This window comes from Protopterus annectens, chromosome 6.part1 (assembly GCF_019279795.1).
Source record: "Protopterus annectens isolate FY-2018-M chromosome 6.part1, PAN1.0, whole genome shotgun sequence".
Taxonomy (NCBI): domain Eukaryota; kingdom Metazoa; phylum Chordata; order Ceratodontiformes; family Protopteridae; genus Protopterus; species Protopterus annectens.
The window spans coordinates 546,929,315-546,947,476 of NC_056738.1; positions in this window are offsets into that span (position 1 = coordinate 546,929,315).

Genomic DNA, 18,162 nt, shown 5'->3' on the forward strand with positions numbered 1-18,162 from the left:
TCTCCAGGGGGAGAGTATCCTTTGGTTCTATGGTTCTCAGGAATGTTCTTCCATAAGGCCACCCAGGATCTAAGGTAGCTGGGGACTCTGTCCCACTAGTCAAAAACAGATGAAGATTGACAACATCAGATAAAGAAGTTATGTTTTACCATAATGTTGCATCTGTCTTGTCAATCTTCATCTAGTCTTGCGTCTCTCCTGCCTGCCCCCTACTTTAGAATTCTGGTGGAGCGACATCCTGTCCTGGGTTCTTAATGTTAGGGATACCTTGGACAAGGTTTCTGACTTATATTTTACAGAGTCTTCTTCTGTCTGATTGCAAACTTGATCTGAGGTAAACTGGAGAGGGAAATTGTGGGTAGACTTGCAGCTCAAGAGAATTTTTTGGCTGACGTGAGCTATAGAATGGCCAGATCGGTTCCGAGGATCAGAACCATAACCCACTAGTCAAGAATAGATGAAGACTGACAACACAGATAGAATGTTATGGTAAGATATAACTTCTTTTTTCGCTGAAAGCGGCAAACAAGATCCAGTCGAACTTGGGGTTGGTACATTATGGGTAAGGGAGAAGCTTGAGGGTTTTTTGGTTGCCACAAGCTTTAGCAATGGCCAAGTCAGATCTGAGAGATCAGATCCAAACCCATCAGTTGAGGACTGAATGAAACTTGACAACATCAGATCCATTTGTTATACTACTACTAATTCTGTCTTTAAGGGTGCACATTTGGGTTGTCTCGAGTCTGATATACAAGTGCCTGATCTTAAAAATCCAGACAGATTTCTACAAAGTGCAGGAGCCATGTACGTTTTTTTAAGCAAATTCCTGATTTATTTTGCTGTGAATAACCTAGTTGTTCAACAATGGTCTAAAACAGAGTGGGTCTTAACACTCTTATCAGATGAGAGGAAAAAGAGTGAGAGAAGAGTATCCTAGTCATGTTTATTAAAAGGCAGTCCAGTGGTACAGCAGTAGGTTCATAGGTATGTACTAGGCTATCGGCCCCTAGGGCCTATACAAGCCTAGCCAAAAAGGTACCCTGGCTTTCACCACCCAAGAAAATTATTTTCTTGTGCCCCTGTCGAGCCGAGCCACAGAAGTGATCCCCGGGGTAAATTTCCTATTTCCCATCCAATCATCAAGATTTTTCTTGAAGAGTGCTAATGAGGAGCTGTGTTTGATATAGATAGGTAGTTTGTTCCAGAGTATGGGAAGTCTCTGGGACAGGAATCTGTCCCTCCAGCATTTTCTGTTTATTGTGGTGACAAAGTTTAGGTCCCTAGAGCATGTAGCTCGGAGGGATTGGGATTTCTTTAAGTGGAGCATGTCCAGCAGCTCTGGGTTTGACATAACTCTGTATGTTAGGCAGAGATTTTTGATGTATTGTGAACTGTGAACTTGTGGATTCAATTTTGATTTGATTTTTTTATTTTATATAGTATTAAAAGTGATTTTACTTATTAATTATCCATCTTGACTCGTATTTCCTTGGCTGAGAGTTGAGGTATAGCAAGATGAGCAGGACAGACCAGACTTCTCTGTACCCGACAGTAGTTCATACATTATTCTGTGAGATCTCTGGGTATTTCCAAGCAAGTTGAGGGATATAATATCTTCAGTATGCCCTTGGTCTGCCGTATGACCTCCTATTAGTGGGTCTTTCACTGGTATACCTTCCATGGAAGACACCTAAACTGATTTCTCTCAAGGTTTAATTTCTCCAAATCTTTTGAGTTCCTAATACCATGATGGGAATGAAACCCATTTCTAAGTCAGGGTATGATTAAAATTCATGAAATTAGTATTGTTAAAATCTCTGCAGCACCCGCCAGTTGCCTAGAACTGACTCCATCTGCAGTTCATATGGAGCTGCATGTACTGGAAACATATCTAAATATGACTGTAAATTCTTTTTTATGAGACCCATTGCTCCTGCTACTACTGGAACTGTCTGGGTATCTTTCTTCCACATTGATTTCATTTCTGAATGCAAATCTCTGTATGTGAGATGCTGTAATTGCTAGGTGTAACAATTTCAATGATCTATGCTATTTTTGTCTTTTTCATGGACTACTACATCTGATTTTCTCGCATTGATTTTTTTAATTGTTGGTAATGGGTGATCCCATGTGATGTACACTTCATCATTCTCTGCAATACTTCGTGATTTGTGTTTCCAGTGCTTTTTTTGCTACTTCTGTATTGTAGTGTTTTCACAATCTCCATTGCAGCAGTCTTGCCACATTATCATGGCTTTCAGTTTCCAGGCTCACACCCAGCATCAAGGTGTGCGACTGTTTCCAATTCTTTTTGACAAAATGCACATTTGTCTGTTTCTTCCACATGTTCACTGGACTTTGTAAACCAATGCTTGCATCATGCACAGTCCTGTACTGCCATTATTAACCTTTCATCCTTTGGTTTCAGCTCACCTCTCTTTAACCATTCCCACATCAAATCCTGCTCAACATGAGCATGTTCCAGGAGGTCTCTATACTTGCCACTATATTTATGGCTTTCCCACATTTCTTTCCTTCTCAACTGATCATGCTCCTTATATTCTTTCTTTTGTTCTTGAGCACATTCAGTTGCTGTCTGAATTTTGTCTACTTCTGGTGTGATATCCATTCCCACTTGCCACCTGAATGCTTCTGCTAAACTAAGCAGAGATGTTATCTTAGGTTTCCTCTCCTTATGTTGAAAAACTTTCCCTATGTTTGGATCTGATAAGGTCAGCAGAAGGTATGCTATCCCACGATCAGAGAGCTATACATGTAATCAATTTCAGGGAGGTCCATACCTCCTTCGGTGCATGGAATATATAATCTTGGTATACACCTATTTTTATATATCATTTAATAAGCGTAAAGCATTTTTTTTTTGTTTTTCTATTCAACTGATCCAATACCTTTTGGGGCCAGTCAATCACACCAAAGCTATAAGCTTAAACAGGAAGAGCAAATTGTTTTATAGACTGGATTTTATTCCTAGATGTCAATGCAGTTTCCAGTGTTAGTTTTAGTCTACTTAAGTATTCCTTACTCAGTTTTATTCACATTTCTTCACATTTTATTGCAGATCCTTCATCAATTCCCAAATATTTATACACTCCTTCCTGCTCAAGTTCCTTTATATCACATTCCTATCCTAGACTGATATTGTCTTGGTTCTGCAACTTTCCTGCTTTAAATATTACATTTGCACATTTATCAAGACTGAATGTCATTCATATATCATCTGAGACCATTTTAAACACTTGCTGTTGTGCTGTCAACTCCTCATCTGAAGAAATAAACAGATGCAATGTTGTCTACTTTTGTCAGGTTCAACACATGGGATTGTTGGATCAAACCAGATCCGACATCAGCACTGACTCTGAAGCTTCTTTCAGTTCCAGGGCTCCTTTTCCTCCTCTACACATAATCCCCTGTACTCTACCCTAATACCCCAAATTTCATTTGCCACTGAAGACTTCAGAAGTGTCATCTCTTGACTTACATCCTTTGTGGATTTTCAGCCTGTTCCTTCTTCCCTATCGAGAGTTTATATTCTTTAGTTTTTTTGTTAGAGCGTGTTCTTCTTAAGATTTCTATATGAGATGGTTATTTATTTATTTTATTTTATTTAACATTTGTTTACTGGGAAATTCCGAATGGGACAGAGCACATTTTCAGCGGAGGCCTAGTTAGCTAAGAAGTTTGCTAGCAGTTTGATTAAGATAGTACTACCTATTAGATTTATAGTTAGTTTGATTAGGATAGTGTTACTTTATAGTTAGTTAGCGATACGTTTTTTTCTGAGTGCTGTAATAATACTTGTTACTGTTGTGATAGTTACTGTAATTCATGTTGCTTTTACAGTTGTCAGGAGTATGAATTCTTAGCAGAGTGTCTTTACTATGTCTAACTCTAAAGGCTTCAAAGATGCTGTTACTGCTGGCATAAATTTCCCTCCAAGACCTCCAGTTACTCTATGTATACTATTTGGGAGCTACTCATTTGGATACAGATTGTCAATCTAGTGCTTCATTCAATGCCAGAGCTCTTCAGACGAGAAGAGAGAAATTGATAGTAAAGAAAATCTTCTCCCCCAACAGATAAGGGTTTAAACTTCTGTAGGATCTACTACTACCATCTCGGATGAAAGAGAAGGCTAAGGAGAAAGAAAAAACAGAAAGACAAAATAAGGCTGACAAAAGTGAGAAATCTTTACCTGAAGTGTCCAGTAAATGTTCTCCGGATACGACGGTACAGGTCAGACCAGATCTGAAATCAATTCAGAGGTCAGAACCGACAGCCTCTCGGCTCTGATTCTCTTCTCCTCAGCCTCAATTCTCACCAGGACCAATGAGCCCGAATCTCCATTCCTCTTTTCTCCAAGAAGGGAGATACTCTAGACCACCCTCAGTGTCCTCTTCCTCCCGGTCGTCCTGAAGCCTTATGGAACAGGATGTCAACAGGATGATGAAGAAGTTTCTCAAGACACAGATCCAGCTAGGGGTTCTCTTGCTCCTGCCCTCTTGGAATGTATCTATCACTGGTCCAATATATCCCCCTCTTATTTCTGTGGTACCAGTCCACCCTACCTAGGAACAGATCTCTCTGGCTCCATCCCACATCGAGGTGCCTTCGTTGGTGTGGACAGTCTTAATTACTTTGACTCTGACAGCATCTCTATCTCTCTTGACACAGATGTGTTTGGATTGGAGAAAGATTTGGAGCCAAAGCACTGGTGCCAGGCTCAAAGAGATGGGTCAACACAGATTTTATCGTTGCCATCTCTACCCCCCAGGACCTCAGCTTTCAACAGCTCGGATCCAAGATCAGCTTCAGAGTTGAGGAGCATTGGTGTCGAGAGATCCCCTTCTTCCATGGATAGAGGTAGGCACTCAGAGTCGATTGCAGCTTTGGCCTTTGAAGCTTTCCATAGAGTCCTAGCTATGCCTAAGGAGAAGGCTCTCCATCCCAGTTGGTTCCTCCCAAATCTGATCTCCCAGCAGAAACAGTTCACAAGAAACAACATGCGAATTGAAGCACACAGACTCCTCTCCAGAATCCTTCATGGAAGACACTGATTTGTATGAAGGTGAAGGGTCTCTCCCCCAAAGACATCACCTTCAGTGAAATCCTTGAGTTGATGAAATAGAAAGGGGGATGGTCCACATAGGATCCATCACCTGATGAATCAGTGTTCTTAGAAGCTTTTGGTTCTGGCCCAGTATCATCCTGGATGGCACCACCCATTGACCCCCTCATCGATCTCATGGCTCAACAGGCATGAAGGGACGCTGATATTGTGGAGCCCATCCCTAAGAAAGCAGATAGAATTTAGGTAGCTATGAAAGACAGAAAACATTGGAGCAAAGGTCCTCCAGTAGATGTTACAGTGGTAGCAGCAACAGCAGCCACAAAAAAGGAATTATCTGAGCAAAGTTCCTCTGTTCATTCCCCTAACAGGGAGTCTAGGGCAAACAAACAGGTTTGGGAAATTGACTTATGCCTCAGTGACTTTTGCTTCCAGATCACTGAATTATTTGGCTCATTTTACTAGGTTCCAGAGGGATTTGACTAAGGAAATCTCCAAATCCCTTGTGGATATCTTGTCTGTGGATGTTCAGAAGGCAGTGGGGTCCCAGATATCTACTCTACAGTCAACCTCTAAAATAGCCATGCAACTGCTCACTAATGTAGCTGATGTCACAGCCAGGACAGCAGGCATTGGCATCACCATGCACCATCATACATGGATGTGCCTTTTTGACTTTGAGAAAGCTTTAAAATGTCCTTTGTAAATGCTCCCTATTATGGGTAGACACTTTTCAAACCTAAAGTTAAAGACACTCTTAACAGAAGCCAACAAGATGACAAGGCTATCTCTGCAGTGGGAGATCTTGCTCTAGGAATCAAAGGACAGGGAAAATATGTGGTTCCAATTATCACAGAGTTCTTTCCATAACTTTCCTGGTGATAGACCTCCTAGTGGCAGAGAAGGAGGTAACGCAAATGAACATCGCCCTAAAGACAGGGGCAGACCGCATAACCAGGGCTTCCACAGTCCCTTAATGGTTACCTGGCTGCCTCACTCTGGAGTCTTGTGCATGTCTTTGTACACACAAGCCTGGCAAAACGTAACCTCAGATTCAAAGGTGCTAAAGATAATTTCCAGAGGCTATTCTATTCCCTTTTCCCTGCCACTTCAGAAAAAGAGGAAGGTCCCTGATGTTCCACTTAGTCAATGAGAACCAGCAACAGTAGAAATATCAAAACTACTAGAAAAAACAGTTATTTAGCCAGTGCCCCAAGACCAGTCAGAATCCAGAGTCTATTTGAGGTTCCTTTTATTGCCAAAAAAGACAGGTGACCTCAGACCTATTCTGGACTCAGTCATGAAAATCAATTTGTAAAACAGACAAAACACTGGAGAGTCACAATTCAGTCCAACTGCCTCTGCTGAGGAAGGATGATTGGATATGCTCATTTCATCTCCAGGATGCTTACTATCATGTCATGTGAAGACAGAGAGAGACACTCCAGGAGATTCTTCCATTTCTGACTGGGAGCCAGTCACTATCAGGTCAGATACCTGCCATTTAGTCTCACCACAGTCCTCATGGTGTTCACAAAAATAATGGCATTGGTGACAGTGCACCTGCAGCTGTTAGGGGTCTAAGTTTTCCCTTACCTCAACAACTGGCTGCTAACTGCTACCTTTAAACTTAAACATCTGCTGATACATTACCTGGATCTTGTGCTCTGATTATTACTGAACCTAGGAATAACAGTATATTTTCCCAAGTGTCACCTGACACCAACCCACTGAATGGAATTTATAGGATGCCACTTCAGTACCAACCTACACACTGCCAGCCTTCCCCAAAACAGAGTTTTATCCTTAAGTCTAGCAGCCATTTAGGTGCTTCTTCATCCCTCACCTCCTGCAAGACTGATCTTATACCTAAGTCTAATGGCATCCATGATTCTGATGGTCCCATTATCCAGATACCATATGAGAGTGCCGTAGTGGACCCTTGCAGTACAATGGTCTCAGAGCATTAACCCATTACATGCAAAGATTTGGCTCATTCAAATCTGCAGACATCATACTGCCTGGTGGATTACATTCTCTTCAGTAACCGAGGGTCGCCTGTTCCATACGGATTCTGTGGTAGTGGTAGTAACCATGGATACCTCCCTTCTAGGGTGGGGGGGTATTTCCACAGGAGGATAGTCCAAGGCACATGAACACATATAGGGGCCAATCTTCACATTACTATTTTGTGAAATGAGAGCAGGCCTTCCAGCGTTGCAGGCTTTCCAGGATCTCCTCCTCAAGGGTGTGATTTCCATACAAATGGACAATATAATTTGGGGAAGGCATTGTAACTCCTGCTTGATAATATTGTAAGCTATCTCCCTGCCAGGACAGCCAGCAGCCTAAACACTTTTCATTCCTCCCTCTCTATTCTCTCTCCCATCTTTATCTGAGTTCTTTCCCTGCTCCTCTATATTCCATCCTATCTAGTCCCAAGACCTTCCTAGTCGACCCAGTGCACTTCTGATTTGGCCACTAGAGGGCGTCCCCTCCCGACAGTACTTTACTTTTTCTTCACTCATTTCTTGCATTTCTCTTCTATTACTTGCATTCCTCACTTTCTCATCCATACTTTTGCCCACTCTACCTATTAATTATAGAACCCTTACTTACCCAGCTACAACTTACTCTCCTGTAACCTATGATCTACTGATTGACTCTCGATCCTCTCCTGGTTTCTTCCCGCTCCGTTCGCCCTTCGGGCTCACTCCGCTCCCCTACCCTGCCCCCAAATTCCACCCCGCCCCCAGTACCTCTAGCTATATCCCTCTCGTTTCCACACCCACTTCCTCCCTACACCAATCAGCCCTCAACACCATAGACACACCCCCAACAGCCTATTATCCAATTTGTAACCACACCCACAGCTAATACATAATAATACATCTCAATTCTAAAACTCTCACCCACTTAACTACCTTTCCATCCAGCTCCACACTTACTACTTTTTATTCTACTCAACCTTGGCAAGCTTTTCTTCATCCCCCTGCACAATAAACTTACAACATATATAAGACAACTATAACATTTAATACGAAGCAGCCTTTTCAACATGCCTTTAAATCCTTCATCCATCTTTACTTTTCTATTACTATCTCTTAAACTATCATATCTTTATTACCTCACCCAACCTCGTACTTCTTACCATTCACAATTGTATCATACAACCAACCATCTGAACTCCCCTCTCTCACAATTGGACTCTCCTATCTCTCCCCATCTTTACCCAATAACACAGCTCCTCACCTTCTCATTCAAAGTTTTATCCTCTCAGAAAAACTCTATCCCCATAGTAACCAAACACCCCTTGACCATCTCAACAGACCCAAATCATTTTCTTACTCTACTCAATTATCTTTTGAACCCAATCTTTCATCTCATTACCAGTCTTTTATCTGGTGATATCCATCCCAACCCCGGCCCCTCCTCCTCACACAAGCCTATATTCTTTACTTCTCTAAACTCACAAAGTATAGTGAATAAAGTCCCAACCCCCCATGCTTGGCTCATGCATAACAAACCTGACATACTATCTATTTCAGAAACATGGTTAAAGCCCTCTATAAAAGACTCTGAAATAACTCCACCCAGCTATTCAATCATTAGAAAAGACAGGACCCAAAAGAAAGGCGGTGGTGTTGCTCTCCTATATTCCTCTTCCTTGCTAGTTACCCCCTACGACAAACCTACCCCTACATTTAATAACGCTGAAGTACTCCTCACTCTCCTACAAGTTAATAAGCACAAACACATATGCCTAGCATCCCTCTACATCCCCCCAGGGGACAATATTCCTACACTTGAAAATATCCTCTCTTGGCTATCTGACAATATTAGCAATGAAACCATAATCTTAGGAGATGTAAATATTAACTGGGCCTCCATCCAGTCTCCAACCAACCCTCTTAACATCAACCTATATAACTTTTCCCAGCTAATCAACACCATAACACACCCATCAAAAGACCCCTTCTGTGGCACCATCCTTGACTGGATTCTAGTGTCACATCCCCACTATTTTTCAGATAGCGGTACTCTTCCCGACTCTCTTAGTGATCATCTGCCTACTTTCACTCACCGACTCCTGTATCTCCTACCGCACCCACAACTACATCACTACTCGCAATGACAAAAGCTTTAACCCATCAATCTTCGTAGACTCCCTGAAAGCAATTAATTGGAACAATCTAAAGACACTGCCCTTAGAAGAAGCAGTTGCTCACTTTAACTCCACATTCTTAGGAATACTCGATTCCCAAGCCCCTCTAAGAACAAAAAGAATAAAAACAAATTCAGCCCCCTGGCTAACCAAAACCACACTATCAACCATGCGCCTTAGAGACAAAGCCTGGGGACTCTATCTGAGAAATAAGACCCCAGAACAACATATTGCGTACAAAACCCTTCGAAATAAAGTAAAAAAGCTAATAATCTCTGATAGACAAAAATACTTCTTCATACTCCAAAACAATAAAAAAACTAACCCTCGAAGATTCTGGAAGGGGATCTCCACCCTCCTTAACCCCAACAAACCACACACCCCAACCCCAAACCCAAATAGCCCAGACTTAGATTTAGCTACGCAGTTCAAGTCTTTTTTCATCGACTCTATTAGCAAACTCACCTCCTCCTTCACATGCTCCACCTCGCTATCTAATACACCCACTCCCTCTCCCGCAAACAATCCTATCCCCAATTCTACTTCGCACTGCCTATCTTCCACCTTATCCACTACTCTAACTGCCTCATCACCTGTACCCTCCTCAAATTCTCTCTCTCTCCATCCCTCTCTATTCTCATTAAAACCTATACCCACTTCCACTATAAAGAAACTCCTTCAGAAACTGAAGCCATGTACTAACGCCCCTGACAACATTCCCTCTTACTTCCTAAGTATAGCCGCAGATGCAATTGCCTATCCCATTAGCATTCTAATCAACCGCTCCATCCATGAATGCACTGTGCCCCAACTGTGGAAGCAAGCCTTCATCATCCCCCTGCATAAAGGAGGCAACAATTGTAACATCAACAACTTTCATCCTATTGCTATCCTGTCCCCCATTTCTAAACTTCTGGAAAAGTGTATCCACCTTCAACTCTTGCCACATCTCTTAGATAACAACCTTATAACCCCTACACAACACGGATTCAGGCCAAATCACAGCACTATGACAGCCCTCTTGTCCTTTCTTGAGACTGTTAACACAGCACGTGATTCCGGCCAAATTGTCTCTACCCTACTACTTGACCTCTCCAAGGCCTTCGACACTATCTCACACAATCTGCTCTTAACCAAACTGTCAAAACTTAACCTCTCTCCCTCCTCCATAAATTGGTTCTCCAACTATCTATCAAATAGATACCAAGCTGTAATATGGAAAAAGGCCACTTCCCCTTTCCTTAGTACCCCCACTGGAGTTCCTCAAGGATCTATTCTTGGTCCCCTCCTCTTTAATATATTTATAAACGATTTCCACAAATCAATTCCATTTGCAAACATCATCCAATATGCAGATGATTCTACCATTATCTGCTCTGCCACCTCCTCCTCTCTGCTCCAAAAACTTACTCAGGAAGCTTTCTCAATTACCGAACATTGGATGAAAATAAATCACTTAGCACTCAATGCCTCCAAAACAAAACTTATGGTATTCACCCCCTCCAAATCCACTTCCTTCAATATAAACTCTTTCTCAATTACCAGCCAAAATAACTCACCCCTTGAACTAGTGTCTGAAACTAAGCTACTAGGTGTACAAATTGACAATCGGCTTAGTTACAACTTCCATCTACAACTAAATATTAAAAAAACTCATCAAAAACTAGGTATGCTCTACTGTCAGAATCAGTACCTTACAAGCTCATCCAAAATCACACTCACTTCCTCTTTTCTCATCCCCTCCCTTCTCTATGGGGCCCCATTACTGACCAATCTTCAGACCTCTCTAAAAAAACAGCTTTCCTCCTGCTATAACAAAATCGCCAAATTTGCCAATAGCCACAGGTCCTCCACCCACCACTGTTCCTCTCTCCAAAAACTAAATTGGCTCGAATTACCTAATCATCTCATATATATATATACAGCTGACTTTCGCTCACAAGCTCATTCTTAGCCCTTCTCTTTGTCCCTCCCTGTCTTCTGCCTTCAAAATGCACCTACCAAATAGAGTCTTAAGGTCTAACAATCAAAACCTATTAGAAGTCCATAAACCATCTCATCCCCCAGGTAAACACTTACTATCCTTTAATCTTGCCTGTCTCTGGAACTCACTCCCACCATCCATTCGTACCACCTCTAACCAGTACATGTTCAAAAAATCTCTTCATACATATCTAAGGTCCCAATGGGATTGTTCTTGCTCCCTCCCCTCATAAATTTATGATATCTCATCCTCCCTTACACCTAGGATACTTAACTCTACCTAACAAAGCTTATGTTCCCTCAGAATATCTACTCTGTAATGTTATTTTATGTTTCCTTCTGAATAACTTCTCTGAATGTATATCACATTACTGTTTCAGTTTATTTACCTCTCATTAATCCTCATCATATTGTATTGTTTTGAATGCTTCTTAAATTTTGAGCTTAAATGTTTTATCTTCTACTCTGTATAATCATTATTGTAATTTTTGTATGCACCTAATTTGTCTGTATTGGAGCTTTTCTCCCCAGGACTCCATTGAAAACGGGTTCTTTTGGCCCAATGGACCATCCTGGTAAACCAACTGCAAATAAAATAAATAAAATAAAATAAAATAAAATAAAAATATAACGGTGGTATGGTGTGTCAGCAACATGGGGGAACCCATTCCTACCCATGTTTTAGCAGACAGATTGAGCAGGTTTCTTTTGACACTTCACGAATGGCAACTTTGATTTTCTGTCACTGGGGCCAACCTTGCAGTGACCTCTTTGCCTTATATCTCAGCCACAAATGCAACTGTTACTTTGCCCTGATCCCTCCACAGGCTCAATCATTGAGGGACACTCTGGTCCACAATTGACCCCCAAGCCTCCTGTATGCTTTTCGTTCCTTACCTCTAATAAATAAGTTCATAAAGATAGCCAGACAGTGCAAGGCCAGGGTGAGCTTCATTACCCCCTTCTGGCACAACAGACATAGTTCATCTTCCTGTGGCCTCTATATTCAGATCTTCTAACTGACCCATACGGATTGCCTCCTCCAGACCAGACATCCTTGACATTAACCACATAGCTTCTCCAGTTTTAACCATAGCCAGAGACACCAGGCACCCCACTGCAGTTGTCATGATCATATTGGCTTCTAAGAAGCCATCCACAAAAAAGATATAACACAGTAAATGGAAAAGGTTCTCTATCTTGGCAGTCTCGAGAGGATTGGACCCTTTTTCAACCCCCATTCCATCCATATTAGAATTTTTATCTGAACTTTTTTGAGAAGGGTTCTGTTCTACTATCAAAGTTCAAATGGCAGCTATCTTGAACTTCCACATTGGCCATAATGATTCCTCTATTGCTGCCCTAAAGATTTCTAAATTCCTTTTGAGAGGCACTTTTCTGTTACGACCTCCCAACAGGGACCCAGCTCCCCCATGGGATATTACCATAATGCTTCAGGCTCTAACCAAATCTCCCCTTGAGCCTGCGGCCAGAGTAGATTTAAAATTCTTGACCTGGAAAACAATTTTCTGGTGGCAGTTACATCAGCCAGGCAGACTCTGGAATTACAGGCACTTTCACGCAAATCTCCCTGTCTGTTTTTTCAGAGTTTTTCTGAGAACTAATCCATTTTCTCCCTAAGATAACATCTGAAACAAACTTAAATCACTCAATAAATTTACTTTTTCCCAGAAACAGGGGTGAGCATGTTTTGCATATGTTGGAAGTTCATCGTCAGCTCGGGTTCTGTCTTCATAGAATAAAACAATTCAGGAAATCTGATAAGTTGTTTATTGCTTTTTCAATACAAAATTGGGTAAAGCTGTTGCCAAAATTACCTAATTCTTATTCCACTAGAGGAATATCTACCTCTACAGCCCTTTCTAGAAGACTTCTCATTGACAACATTTGTGCTGCAGTGACTTGGTCGACAGTCCATACTTTTTTTTCCCTTATAAACTGGATGTACAATCTAGATCAAATTCTTCTTTCGGCTCCACCATCCTCAAGAACATCCTTCCTTGATACCACTCAGAGTGACAGCTTGGGAATCTTTCCCATGTGTTGAGTCAGATGAAAATAGAGAAAATTGGATACAACAGTTATGTACTTACCATAACGATAGATCCATGTTGTCTGATTTTTGTCTGGTTCAACCTCCCTCCCTCCTTCACCCTTCCTAAATTGGCTACTATGACTTCAGGATGACCGGGGGGCTTTCCTCTTCACCTCCCTGTCTTTGAACAGTCCTGTTCCGACTATTGTTTTCTCTTTACCTCCTGATTTTAGTTGCAACTATTATCATATTGACATGGTAGTAGATAATTTTGTTTTGGACTGGGCCAACTCGATCTGAGGTATTAGGGTGGAGTACAGGGAATTATAGAAAGGGGAGGAGTCACATCCACAAAAAATAGGTGATAAATTTTTAAGCAAGGTTGTTTTCTGGAAGCCAAATTGTAACCAAGACTAATCTGTTAAGTAAACAGCTTAATGGGTTAAGGGCAAGACAAAACCGCAGTGACGAAGAATCACCCTTAAATATCCCCCTTTGAATTTTTATCTCTTAATAGTTTGCCCTTTGTCATGACTTAATTGCAAAGTGGTTTGACACTGTTTCATGGTCACTGCAAAGTAACTGATCAAGGTAGGATGTATGTTATACATCTATAAAAACTTCTTTATCCATGAATGTGGAATACTGTCAAATGTTTTTTGTAATTTATCCATGCCATACTTAGATTTTCCCCTTTTTATAATTCTCTATTATGGCTTTATTTAGCAACAAATGGTACTTTGTTCTATATGACTTTCTTTTGTTACCCTTTTGTTCTATTGGAGTGATTGACTTTACTTCTAAATGACTATAAACTCTGTATCAATTCCAGTATATGGTTTGTACATCATCTGAAAGGAAGTTATTGATCTATAGTTTTTAGGATGACTTACAGGTTCATTCTTAAGGATGAGTATTGTTTTTCCTGCTGTTAACCTGGTTGGTGTCTGTTCAGAATGCACATATAAGTAATTCTTACTCAAGGCTAAATATTTGTGTAAAGATGTTAATACTTTTAGCCAGAAGTTAGATACTACATCTGGGCCCAGGATTTTCCAGGTAGGAGCTTTTCTTAATTTTGTTTCAGTTTCTCTGGTTATTACTTCATCCCATTTCATATACTGTACATTTGAACTCCTTACTATTTATTTTAATTTTTTTTATCTATTCAGCATCTTTGTTATGTTCCACATAGTCTTCATAAATATTTTTCCAAAACATGTCTATTTCTTCTTTTTTTGGTGGGGTTTCTGTTCCTTTTACTTTGTCTCCCAGTTCTCTGTAAAATTTTTGAGTCATCCATGAATTGCTTATTTTGTACTTTTCCTTTATATTTATCTGCATATCTTCTAAAGTTTTTTCTGCCTGCGCTGATATCTTTATTTTATTATGTGCAATAGTGTATAATAGATCCTGGTCTGTTCTGATACTGTGCATTACTTTTATCCCATCTATCTTCCTAAGTAGTTTTGTTGATCTGTTACGTCTTCTATATTCTTCTAACAGTGACACTCCTTGTCTTAAATGCTTTATAGTTTTCTCTATTCGATGCTTCCATGATAGCATTTTATTTCTTCCCTTCCTTTCCCTTATTGCTCTGCATTTTTGTGGTAATACTTTATCCATTATTAGTTTAGCTGCACAGTAATATATCATATTTACTTCTGTTACAACATATGAATTTCTCTTAGTACTCTTGATTACTGTGTTCATCTGTTTTATCATATTTCTAACATTTTAGGTCTCATTTATTTTCTGTAATCTATTTTTTATTAATCCATCCATCTCTATTAAATCAAGCAGCTCTTCCCTTAGATCATTTTTACTAAACTGAGGGCACAGTCTTTACTCTCTGTTTCCTCCGAGCATTCTACAGAAAGTTCCAGGATATCTTCCTGTGACATATCCTCTGCAGATGCATCCTGCATCATATATTACTCCTTTATGTGGGAACTCATTGGCCTATCACTCCACAACATTGCCTGCATTAAAGTTACCACTGCTTCATGCTCCTTCCATTGCTGTGCAACTCCAACTGAACTTTTATACTGGTTTCCTACACACATGGGTACTGGAACCATAGAACGAGGGGGAGGGGAGCCCCCCCCACTTTTACAATTGCAAGCATACCTCCCAACCATACCTTCATTCCCAATTTTGTTTTTAAAATGTTTTTCTTTTGTGCTTTTGAGCTGACGTCATCACGTGCACGATGACATCGGCTCCAGATGGCTGTTTGAATGAATGGCTGCGAGCGCGGAAAGTTTGGAAAGGAAACAGAATGGAGTTGGCTGCTGCTTGCTTGTGAAGGTATTGTTGGGTTGGAGTGCACGAACAGAGTCTGCTTTCTAACTGGTGCCTGAGCTTTTTCTGAACGGAGGTATTTCTGCTGCTTGTGAAGGTATTGTCAGAGTGTACAAATGGAGGTATATGCAGAAATATTTTCAAACTTTCTTTGTAAAGCCCTTTCTGGTGTCTCACAAATCACAGAAGTCAAGCTTACATGCTTGTAATTTTCAACAGCCTTCCTATTTCTTTTTTTTTAAATATAGTATCACCTGTGCCTTCCTTTGTAGTAGGAACTACTCCATACCTTAATGACTCTTTAGATAAGTAAAACAAGGGTAATTTATGACATCTGTTGTCTCTCTGAGAACCCTTGAAAGTAATTAATCTGGCATGTAAGCCTTATATCACAGTTTTAGCTCTTTCTAAGTTTTCAGTTCACCCATTAATTTATCAGTTCTTATTCAGGCCTCAGACGCTTACTGTCCCAATTTTGGTAATCTCCATTAATCCCCCCTGCAATAAATAGCCCTAAAATTACTATGTCCCACATTTGGCTGCACTTTTTAGATTAATTTAGCAACTCCCTCACCCCAAATGACAAACACATTCCAAGTGCCTTTTTAGGTGCATGCTTCATCACACAATGAACTTCTTGACTATTAGTGCTAAACAGATGTGTGACATCATGCCCATCCAAGTAAGGAAGACTTGAGTATTTTCTAGGTTACTTAGGGGTTCTATTGTCTTTTCTGGATTTATTAGTGTTATGTCTTAGCAGAAGCTGTAAGAATCAATTTTCCTTAAAGTAGTAGCACTAGTCAATGCTTTTGTTCTTCCAGGGATTAATTCTTTTCATCTGTGTATAAGAAATATTTGGTTTCTACTTGTCATATTTTGTGTTGTTTATTTTGGCAGTTATTTCTGATGTACTGCAGCAATGAATATAGAAAAAAAATAATTAACAGAAGGAACAAAAAAAAACAATGTTATGTCTTAAAATGGACAGAAAATAAGGCTAACAGAATGGCTAATTCTTAAAATTGTAGTATAGCTGTAGCATATAGACATTATCAGAGTGACTGACATTCTAAAAACACACCATCACTGAAACGTGTACTGACTAAAAGCAGATTTGCCTTCTTCAGCCTATGACCTTGAACCAGTTATTGAGTACAAGTCCCACTTCAGCATGTACTCTCGACATTTTTAACAAGGTATTTCTGCTTTCTGAACTTGTGGTGTGTGTGTGTGTGTGTGTGTGTGTGTGTGTGTGTGTGTGTGTGTGTGTGTGTGTGTGTGTGTGTGTGTGTGTGTGTGTGTGTGTGTGTGTGTGTGTGTGTGTGTGTCTGCCATGCCTGCTGATTTTGTGCCTATGTTGTGGTAGTAAATAGTTGTAAAAAATTGCCCTTTTTAGATCACTAAGTGCCCCTCTCACCTTCCGCCTCCCCAGTCTTCAACAACTTCCAGCACCTTTACCTACACAACAGAGCATCATCATGTGACAAGTGATCAAATGCTTCCTGAACCACCTGTTTATCCTTAATTTGGAGGCTCATCGTTTCATCATGCTGTGATGTTACCTGAGTTAAATTTTCTACACTTAATCTTCACTTTACATGTAATCCATAACTTCACTTTCTATTTCTTAAAATTCTCCATTACTAATATTTTTTTCTTCTTTCCCCCTTTGTTTTATTATTTTTGTATTGTAAAATTTTCCATATATGGGTGCTTTTGCCTGTATTTCTCTTCAAATATTTTTGGTGCTGCTTTTTTATAGTGATTAGTTTTGCTTTCTCCTTTGCAGAAATATTGTACCATATCAAATCTCTTTTTCTTTCCTATATCCATATTTCTTCTTCAGATGTCCCCCGCTCCACAGTTTCTCCTTTATTTGGGGACTCATTGCTCCATCATGCTGTGACATGACTTGTGTTACATTTTCTACACCAAATCCTTCACTTCACAGGGATTCCATAATTTCAGTTTCTATTTGTTTAACTTCTACCTTATTAATCCTTTGTTCTACATTTACCCTTTGTGATCTTTATTATTATTTTTTTTTTTGCATTGTGAAATTTTCCACATCTGGGTACCTTTGCCTGTATTTCTCTTCAATATATGTGGAGCTGGGCTTTTTTTGTATTGATTAGTCTGACTTTCTCCTTTGCATAAGGATTGCACCGTATCAGATCTCTTTTCTTTTTCCATGTCCATTTTTCTATTTCATACATTTCAAAAATCTCTGGTTTTGTTCTTTATATTTTCTCATATCCTCTGTCACTTCTTTTTCCAGACAGCCCACAGTTTCTTTGTGTATGTAGTGCTTTCATAGATTTGTTGTACTAATGAACATAACTTGTTATTTGAAGCTTTTGATGTTTTTTCTTGTGCAAATACTTTCCTTTCCTCTAATTTCTCTCTTAATCTTTTTGAATATCTTCTGTCTGGAAATTCTGGGCTTCTTGTATAATAGTAACAATACAAAATGTCTTCCTTATCCTCAATAGCTCACTATTATCTTTATGGCTCTTTTTTGACCTTTCAGTTTTTGTGATTTTTGTGGACTATTACTTCATTCTA